The sequence below is a fragment of the Triticum aestivum genome, chromosome 4B (genome assembly GCF_018294505.1).
Source record: "Triticum aestivum cultivar Chinese Spring chromosome 4B, IWGSC CS RefSeq v2.1, whole genome shotgun sequence".
In the NCBI taxonomy this organism is placed as follows: Eukaryota; Viridiplantae; Streptophyta; class Magnoliopsida; order Poales; family Poaceae; genus Triticum; species Triticum aestivum.
Window position 1 is genome coordinate 151,459,771 of NC_057804.1, and position 10,566 is coordinate 151,470,336.

Consider the following 10,566-nt stretch of genomic DNA (forward strand, 5'->3'; position numbering starts at 1 on the left):
ACATCACAATATATCATTCATCATTCATCACAACTTCTGGCCATATCACATCACATGACAATTGCTGCAAAAACAAGTTAGACGTCCTCTAATTGTTGTTGCATCTTTTACGTGGCTGCAATTGGGTTCTAGCAAGAACGTTTTCTTACCTACGAATAACCACAACGTGATCTTGTCAACTTCTATTTACCCTTCATAAGGACCCTTTTCATCGAATCCGCTTCAACTAAAGTGGGAGAGACAGACACCCGCCAGCCACCTTATGCAACTAGTGCATGTTAGTCGGTGGAACCGGTCTCACGTAAGCGTACGTGTAAGGTTGGTCCGGGCCGCTTCATCCCACAATACCGCTGAAGCAAGATAAGACTAGTAGCGGCAAGCAAGTTGACAAGATCTACGCCCACAACAAAATTGTGTTCTACTCGTGCAATAGAGAACTACGCATAGACCTAGCTCATGATGCCACTGTTGGGGAACGTTGCAGAAAATTAAAATTTTTCCTACGGTTTCACCAAGATCCATCTATGAGTTCATCTAAGCAACGAGTCAAGGGAGTGAGTTTGCATCTACATACCACTTGTAGATCGCGTACGGAAGCGTTAGATGGAGCGGTGATGATGGAGTCGTACTCGCCGTGATTCAGATCACCGGAGATCCTAGCGCCGAACGGACGGCACCTCCGCGTTCAACACACGTACGGTGCGTGTGACGTCTCCTCCTTCTTGATCCAGCAAGGGGGAAGGAGAGGTTGATGATGATGGCTCCAGCAGCAGCACAACGGCGTGGTGGTGGTGGAACAGCAGCACTCCGGCAGGGCTTCGCCAAGCACGCGACGGAGGAGGAAGAGGTGTAGCAGGGGGAGGGGGCGCCAGGACTTCAGGGTGCGGCTGCCCCTCTCCCCCCTCCCTTTATATAGGCCCCCAGGGGGGGCGCCGGCCCTGGGAGATTCAATCTCCCAAGGGGGCGGCGGCCAAGGGGGGAGGAGTGCCCCCCAAGGCATGTGGTGCGCCCCCCCACCCTAGGGTTTCAACCCTAGGCGCAGGGGGTGGGCCTAGGGGGCGCACCAGCCCACTATGGGCTGGCTCCCCTCCCACTTCAGCCCATGGGGCCCTCCGGGATGGGTGGCCCCACCCGGTGGACCCCCGGGACCCTTCCGGTGGTCCCGGTACAATACCGGGTGACCCCGAAACTTTCCCGATGGCCGAAATACCACTTCCTATATATAATTCTTTACCTCCGGACCATTCCGAAACTCCTCGTGACGTCCGGGATCTCATCCGGGACTCCGAACAACATTCGGTATACTGCATACTCATATTCATACAACCCTAGCGTCACCGAACCTTAAGTGTGTAGACCCTACGGGTTCGGGAGACACGTAGACATGACCGAGACGGCTCTCGGGCAATAACCAACAGCGGGATCTGGATACCCATGTTGGCTCCCACATGCTCCTCGATGATCTCATCGGATGAACCACGATGTCGAGGATTCGAACAACCCCGTATACAATTCCCTTTGTCATTCGGTACGTTACATGCCCGAGACTCGATCGTCGGTATCCCAATACCTCGTTCAGTCTCGTTACCGGCAAGTCACTTTACTCGTACCGTAATGCATGATCCCGTGACCAAACACTTGGTCACTTTGAGCTCATTATGATGATGCATTACCGAGTGGGCCCAGAGATACCTCTCCGTCATACGGAGTGACAAATCCCAGTCTCGATCCGTGTCAACCCAACAGACACTTTCGGAGATACCTGTAGTGCACCTTTATAGTCACCCAGTTACGTTGTGACGTTTGGTACACCCAAAGCACTCCTACGGTATCCGGGAGTTACACGATCTCATGGTCTAAGGAAGAGATACTTGACATTGAAAAAGCTCTAGCAAAACGAACTACACGATCTTGTGCTATGCTTAGGATTGGGTCTTGTCCATCACATCATTCTCCTAATGATGTGATCCCGTTGTCAATGACATCTAATGTCCATAGTCAGGAAACCATGACTATCTGTTGACCAACGAGCCAGTCAACTAGAGGCTCACTAGGGACATGTTATGGTCTATGTATTCACACGTGTATTACGATTTCCGGATAATACAATTATAGCAAGAATAAAAGACAATTATCATGAACAAGGAAATATAATAATAATGCTTTTATTATTGCCTCTAGGGCATATTTCCAACAGTGGCACCTTTAGCATGTCATTGTCTAATGGAAGCAACATTTCCAACGGTTCTACTAACTCATCATCAACTTCCTGAACATTATTCCAAAAAACCAAAGCAAATAATTTTTTCATTATTGAAAAAATGAGATAACTGATGGCAATACAAATATAGACTATCCTAGGCGACAAAGTGTGCATGTCAACGTCTAATGCCAGATGGCACAAGCCATTTATTTTAAGTGGGTTATTTGCATATCAAGGCATTTTATGCACAACTATAAGTTTTATATAGCATTTAGTAGTACCGATGAACAGCAGGAACAAACCACACAAATACATGTAATTTCCTTAATCACAGTGGCTCACCTTCACGTCGCCTGCAAGAGACCCACTAAAATTTGGTTCCAGAAATCAACATGGGTCTACGGCAAAGGAAAATATGCATGTAATTTTGCACAAGATCTTGAATGAAAGATACGATAACATCAAGTTATAGATACTACTATGTATGGCTTAACAACACTAACTACTATATGTCTGAGTATAAAACTAAAACTGAATCACGCCAAATGGCGCAGAGACCCGCTATAGCCATGTTGTCGATGAAAATAGTCTCATTTTGCAAGGGCATACGGCGCATATGGCGTAGAGACAATGAATCCATGTGCACGTTGAAAAAAATCCATGTTTTAGTTGGTTTAGTTGTGGGCATTTGTTAGTAACTCCTGTTTTTACCAAGCACTGGGGTAATAATTCTAAAACTTTTATAACAAGAAATATTTGCATTTGTTAGTAACTTTGGGTTTGAGCAAGCACTCGGGGTAATAATTCTAAAACTTTTACATGAAAAAATAAGGAATACCTATGTTCAAACTATATACTTTAGCATGTGAAACTAATAAAAACCAAGAATTTGCATGATATGATATATAGGCATGGTTTAAAGGTCTTTTGGGGTTTTGCTGTGCTGGATGCTCTATGATGAGTAAAAGAACCGAGTTCTTTATCTCAGAACAAATGCTAAAGATCTCACACGGAGCTCATGTGGCCGACAGACATTTGCTGGGCTGGACCTAGTGAAAAGGGGCTATCAAGGAAAATATGATATATACCAAGTCATTTTTGTTTATGGCTCCGTCTTCTTCCCTTCCATATTGCATCGGTAGGATCTTACATCGACCTGATTAGAGCTGGCAGATATTGGGGTGAGTGAATCACCACCACATCATTTGCTAATTCAGGAGAGCCCAGAACAGGGCGTCTATCATCAACTGAAACCAAGCCTAGTGAGCGTCTATAAGTGAACTTCATGAATGAAAACTTATGTTCAAAAAAATCGCAAAGAAAATTTTGTTTGACTGAAAAGGAAATTTTACACCGGAGAATGTAAATGAAAACATGTAAAGAACACAACACATAGAGTTTGGCAAGGCTACTCGAGCAAAGATTTGACAAACATTTTGGCAAGGCTAATTCTCCGCTTCTATATGATTATCATCTGCTTCTGGGTGATACGTACATAGAATATGCTTCATACCACTCGGAGAGATTCCACTAACGCTTTGGCAAGGCTCCTCGACCAGACAAAGACTCTAGTTTTTAAAGCATGCCTACATAATAGCGCTTTTGTCTTTGGCTGGTTAAAATGAACAACGGTGTCTTCAATAGCGGTTAGAGAAGCTCCATCTGCAGTGTCACTATCAACCTAACACAACAATAAGAAATTCAGGTACATCAAAGAAACATGAGTGCATACAGGAGACAAATGGCAGAAAAGGAGTGTAACCTTGGGATGTTCCTCAGCAGGAACTATAGGCTCAGCTGCCACGTTTATCTTCTTGGTTGTAGTGGAATAAAACACGTCTGACACCATGGGTATTTTAAGGAGATATACTATTAAGAGGGCAAAAGCATGAATCAAAGATTTAGTACAAAAAAGCAAGACGAATTGAAATCAAAAGCCAAGTCCAGACATAGTACCCTGCAGCTGCAGCTGCAGCTTAGCCTCGTTCATTTTTAAGTGGGCATGCATAACTACATACACAAATGTAGAGGGTGAGAAAAAAAATAAGTTGGAGACCAGCAAGTTGTGTGGATTAGCACAGATGCAGAGCATCACAAGAGCATAACAGAAACAAGGAAGGGAGGAAACCATGGTGAACAGACCAAAGATCAACAGTCTTCGATATCGTACAGACTGAAACAAGAAGGATATGTGGTCAGAACTAAAAAAATCATATAGCCTACTCCAACATGACTGAATTGATGGATCCCAAGCGAAAATTTACAAATCTACAACAACACAGCTGGATATCAAGATTCTTAGAACCAATGCGTAGAATGAAAAACCCAAAAAGAATCATACCCTATTCCAAAATGACTGTATACACATATCAAAACTATCAGGACAAACGCCTAAACCATAAGACTAAACAAACAATATGACCCATGAACAAATAAAGAACACCATTAACATGACTCAATATACAAATAGCCATCAATCATGCCAAAAATATAACTCATTTCAACCTCCTCAAAAGACTTCCTAATTGAATAGGAAAATCAAATAGCTATATCTGCCAGATAGCAAAGTTAGAAAAGTAGACCAGACTCAGCTAGCCACTGACAGAGAGAACTTTGAAACCAAGATTTCTTCCCTGTCAGCTCATTCAGAACACGAAGAATAAAACTCTGAAACCAATATGTGTATCTTTCAGTAGCCAGTGGTTCTTTGAGGCATTGTACAAAAAGACATTTTGAGGTGCTTGTCCAGATGTGATTATTTCTCTTCAGTGACAAGTGAATCATATATGTCTTTCATCTAACTCTATGTTTTGTTATCTACAAACTAAAAGGTCGTTCTGTTTAGATACTATCATGCCATGAAACTGAGCGTTTCCACGTGGTAGAACCTCCTCAGGGAATATAAGATTTTTATGAGGCTGATCCTGATCTGCCATCCACGCACTAATACCCTTGTTTAAAAGAATAATTTTGGTGTAGTAAGTCTCAAATTACAACTAATTTCCTTTTTGACATAAATATTGGTGGGGATCGACACGCTAATCAGAAATCAAAGTTGTCAAATGACGAGATACAGTTCAGCGATGTCTTGAAATTTTTCATGGGCATCATCAATATTCACTACTAACTGAAACAACGACGTAGGAAACAAAAAACCTTTTCTCTCACCTAAAATTAATTAATTAATGTAGCAATAACATACATGCAACAAGCCAACAACCACTCGGCACGCATTTCCCAGAGCTAGCAACACTAACAAATAAGACGCTCAGACATACCTGTGCCAAGCTTCCGGCAGAGAATTCCTTCCTTCACTGAAGGAAATATGCCGTTGCCATCACCAAAAAAACCGGGACATGCACCTTTTTCCTCCTTAGTGAACATCACCCAACCTCATCCCATTTGCCGACCTCCTTGATCTTCACCTCTACCAGGGATGCAACTCCCCTTATACCTGATGATGAGAGGAGGTTAGAAAATGATGGGCGCATAGAGGAGATAAAGACAAATCTTGGCAACATATATCAAGCAGAACAAAACAAGCAAGCTCACATTACTTCCAACTTATGTTGTGTAACCGGGTCATGAGATTTCGTTATTCAGATTCAGGCCAAACACCGATAGAGTGGTACTGGAATGTTCTACTTGCGGATGACCTTTACCAGTATTAGAATACAAAATTTCAGCAAGTAGTTTAACAGGATACCCTTACAATTGCTAAGTAAGGTAAATAAACATGGCTTACATAGATCATTCTTCCCCTGCCAGCCTTCTGGGATTTTCGTCGAACACCTTGTAGGCGTACAGAAATAAAATCTGCACAAGCGCAGATGATCCACGAAAGTTACTAACAAATGCAAACATAACTTCATCATCTAATAATAGGAGATTACATAGATAAATAATTATAAAAGAGATTGATAAGAAATGCAAATCAATTCGTCTCTTTCTTTTTTCACTAAGCAAATAACACCAGGATAATCTTCAGCGAGAAGAGCACACAACAATCATGCCTCAATTGATAAATAATAAAAATACAACAATCAGAATTTATAAAAAAATCTTGACTCCAAAGAGCATTGTATCGTACCTTCTGAATATAAGCCAAGAAAAATAACATGGGCTCTTTAACCTGCCCCACAAAAAATGCACTATAATTTTAACAGATTGGTTGAAAGAAGAAGCCAAGTAACCTGAAACACAAATACGAGGTCACCTACCAATTTTCTACAAAAGAGAGACGAACATTCACACGAGAGAGAGTTGGTCACCTTGTTCTTCACCAAATCTTCTATTGGATTCTTCGGTTAAATCTTCTTTCTGAGATCTAGAAGATTGTGGTCTTTAGATAAATTGTATATCAGGAAATCAAGACCAATGACAAGAAATAAACAGGTAAAGAGATAATCTAAAACCGTTCTTCCACACGAGCACCCCCTCTTCTCTGCCCTTCAATAGGAGCTGCAGGTCACCGCCTCCATCTCCCTCACCCCTGCATATCACCGCCTCTTGCCCTCCCTCGACATCCGGTCCACGGAGCAAGGGACGAAGGATGGAGGCGTATCAAGGGTCTGATGGTAAGTGTAGCGTGAGAAATGAACATGTCAAGCAAGGCTAGTGACAAGAAAGTGGATCCAGTAGTAACTTACTTCTCACACTCCGCAAGCCCATAAACCAACTTGAAGAGGGGTGTCCATCTTCTATCAGACTGACATGCATAACTGAACGAGAACCAGTTTTTCCACAAGCAAGCTGAATAAGAAAACATAATGCCATGTTAATGGAAGGAAATGAAAACACAGAAGATAACAGACAACTGGAACTTGATACACTGAACACTCATACAAATGTAAAAAGGACAGAGAAAACTTCATTTCAAACATAAGACCTGTATATATGGAGCTACTAAAAAAACCATATATCGGTACATGCCTCAAGCCGTGAACTATTCTAGTTGCAACTGCGCCAAGTATATCAATAATATTCTCTAATGTTTCTACCTTTGTCCCATGTAAAACATAGTACAATGTTAAGCATGGAAGTGCCAAAAAGAAAAGAGAAGTATATACTATAACAACAAAACATGCACAAGATGACTTCTTCGTCTTCTGTGGTGCTTACCAAGAAAATGTCAGACTTACAATAGTGGGCAAGCTTCTTTTAGATACAAATATGCAAAACAAGTATCTTTATCTGAAAGCAACCACACAGTTCATTTGTTGGATGCAATCAGTGGTAAAAGAAAAAATAATGTTAGTAAATTAGAACTGCACACACACCTCCAATAGTATTTTGGCCTGTGTAGGATGCAAGTGTGCGTTTACATCCAGGAATTTAAGCATCTGCCCAGGGCAATCCCGACCCTCTTCTTAACAACCCCAGGCTGCTGAAGAAACCTGCAAAATCATCCAAACCAACAAGCACAAAACTGAATCCTTACATGTACATGTCATCTGAAATTTCCATTTTTATTCAAGCTACATTTAGAGGCTGCTTTTTAGTTACAGAAAGTTGGGAGACACATAATCAAAGCAAGCCCGCAGATAGTGATAGATGAGGCAGAACAACTACTATAGTGAAAGTATCCAAGCAATCAACCAATGATAGAAATACCATGCAAATCTTATCCAAAAACAGAAACAATAGAAGTTATTAGCACTCTGCCGCAGAAATCAAATAGGGGAGGTATTGACCTGAGGTTTCCATTATCAATTTGTGTGTTGATGCCATGGACGATAGAAGATCGGCTACGAAGCTGAGGCACAATCAATGGTACCTATGACATCCAGGAATCAAAATCATTAGTTTTCCAAAAATGAAGTATGGAGGCGGGGAGGATAGGAGCACACTGCCACAGATAACCACATAATCGCCCTGCAAATGCTTGTCGTCGGCATAAGAATATACTGCCACCAAAAGTCCCAAAGCCAACCATTCCAGGACAAACCTCAACATTTGCAGAGTGGTCAAGTACAAAATAATTAGTTCTCTAGCACATATATCTTGAGCAGAACTCTTAATCTGAATCATTTGAGGCAATTATCATTCTATATAACCAGCCTAATTAATCCCCCATGCAAAAAAAACTGTACTCTTAGCAACAAAAAAAGCAGATAATGGAATAGGAAAAACACTAAAATGTCTACTTCCAGATTCTTTTTTTTTTTGCGGGTTACTTCCAGATTCATGAGCGTGCAAGCACTATGGAGTAAAATTGAACAAACAAATCTAAAATACATGGGATGAGAAGGAGGAGGTGAAGGAGCAGGAAGATAGGGAGGAGCTCACATAGGGAGGTGCCACCAGGGGAGAGGGAGACGGCGGTGTGCCCTCACGATGACCTTTTTCGCTGACCTTCGCTATCCCAGCAGTGACGGCACGCAGGTGGATCGGCCGCTTCTCGTTGATGGATGCAACCTCGTCCTCCCTGGCCCTGGCCGCCGCCGCCCCGCCCGCGGCCGCTGCATAGGCCCTCTCCGCGCCCGCCCCGGCCGCCGCCGGCCGGCTTTCTTGGCCCTCCCCTGCTCCTCTAACCCCACCGCTAGCTTCTTGGCCCTCCTGGCTGCTCCACCCCCACCGCCGGCTTCTTGCCCCCCCGGCCGCTCCACCCCCACCGCGGGCTTCTTGTCCCTCCCCTGCTTCTCTACCCCCGGTTTGAAGACCCGGCCATCCATGCAAGAGCCCCCCTCGTCGGCGCCAGCGGGAAGGAGGATGGAGGAGGAAGGGGGAGAAGGGATGCGGCGGCCGGCGGCTATCCGGACGAGCAGGAAGGAGGGAGGAGGTGCGGCGCTGTCGAGGGAGGGAGGGAGGAGGCGTGTGGCGGCTAGGGTTGGTGCGGGTGTGGGCTCTAGCGCAGCCCCCGCGACCAGGATTGGGAGCGGAGCGCGCGCGGGGATTGGGCGAAAGCCTTTTCCACCCGAGATCGATCCACCCAGAACACGAGCCCACCAGTCATTGGGCACGAGAACTTACTACGTGGTCAAAACCACCAGTGAGAGCAACGAGCATCTAACGGCCCAAACAAAGTCATAGACCAGATTGACCACGATCCAACGGCCAACGAAGACTGAAATCGGGGGAGCCTCCTAGAGCTGAGTTGGCTAGTTTCTGTTTTGTTTTAAATATCCTCTTTCTTTCTTTTTTATGGCCCTAAAAAGATTCAATTGTGACTTGACTACACAATCTTGACGCGCTCTGCGTGCTCATTATACCGAGGGGGTCTTATACAAAAGCTTAATATAATTATCTTTCGGGCTTTATGGCCACTACATATGTGTCACTTCTGCATATGTACCTTTTTTCGCCATTATATGCATTGATATGACTTAAGTTTTGGCCAAGCTGGGTTGCATGGCTCCTGTGTGTATGTCCTACGTTCCCGTTAGTTCGGCTAGGGCATAAGGGGAGCACCTCTGCGATTGTTACTGCCGGGTCAGCCGGACGTGTACCTCAGACTGGGTGAAGCCAAAAGCTAGCGTTCTTAAGGGAATATTCGGTCGGTGAACAAAATATGTTCTTTACCTATTTACAATCTAAACCCCCAGATGTTTTATATCCTGCGTCTCTGCTCGCAGTTCGGACATGCACATTAATGCATGTGTACCCAGGGAAAGGAACCCTTAACGGAACTATTCTCCCTAGAAGATGTTTCTTACTATGCATGTAATATAACATAACTAGTTGGGCACTTGTCTATTCAAGGACTTATGACCCCTACGCCTGGTTTCCACGCGTACCCCGGTTTACATAACTGAGCAGGTATTCGAATACACTTCGGACTGTCGGGTCCGGAGGTTGAAGCGAAAATGCTCGCCATGACAAATGATTTACAATCCGGCTAGGGACAAAATATGTCAATTGAAGTACACAGTCACTTAGACTGGCTAAGTTCTTCTTCTATACCATCCAACAGGCTGTCTAGCCTACAATCCTATTGGAAATACTTTACGGCTAATCCTACCTGGTCATATACCAGACTAACAGGAATCTCTTTCCCATCTGACCCTACAGGTCCGACCTGGGCCATGTGATTCGGATCAACTTTGGTGCATTGCGTCTTCACCATGGCCCAGGCTTCCCTCGCACCTTGTCGGCAGGCCGATATTTTCCATAATCGGAAGCGCCTCCACGCTCCCTTGAGCATCTCCACAAGCTCCCACATGCCTCCTGGCAGGGAGGCAGATGGCCACAAGGCCTGGGCAATACCCTGCATCACCTACCGAACTTGTTCGTGCAGTTGTGAAAGTTCTTGCAGAAGATTGCCTGCGGAGCCAGTCATTTCCTCTTCGGGACGACCTGTCAGCATACCTACAGACATAACTCTGTTAGCCCGTTTCTTCGCCGAGATGTATAAAAGTTCGTTC

At 44.2% G+C, this 10,566-nt stretch overlaps 1 long non-coding RNA gene across 9 annotated transcripts; it reads right to left on the reverse strand.

Moving 5' to 3' along the window:
- Positions 1–3,564: 3,564 nt before the first annotated feature.
- On the reverse strand, positions 3,565–9,101 carry LOC123091566 (uncharacterized). 9 transcript variants are annotated; one of them, XR_006443305.1, is made up of 12 exons: positions 8,492–9,095; positions 7,897–7,979; positions 7,483–7,599; positions 6,853–6,955; positions 6,475–6,774; positions 6,294–6,396; positions 5,949–6,019; positions 5,756–5,859; positions 5,482–5,657; positions 4,160–4,376; positions 3,966–4,072; positions 3,565–3,884 (listed from the first exon to the last, which is right to left on the reverse strand). It is a non-coding gene; the product is annotated as an uncharacterized lncRNA (long non-coding RNA). The 9 variants fall into 9 exon arrangements; XR_006443299.1 differs by having other exon boundaries at positions 4,160–5,657; positions 6,294–6,335; positions 6,424–6,774; positions 8,492–9,101; XR_006443306.1 differs by lacking the exon at positions 5,756–5,859 and having other exon boundaries at positions 4,160–5,657; positions 6,294–6,335; positions 6,424–6,530; positions 6,619–6,774; positions 8,492–9,098.
- Positions 9,102–10,566: the final 1,465 nt, after the last annotated feature.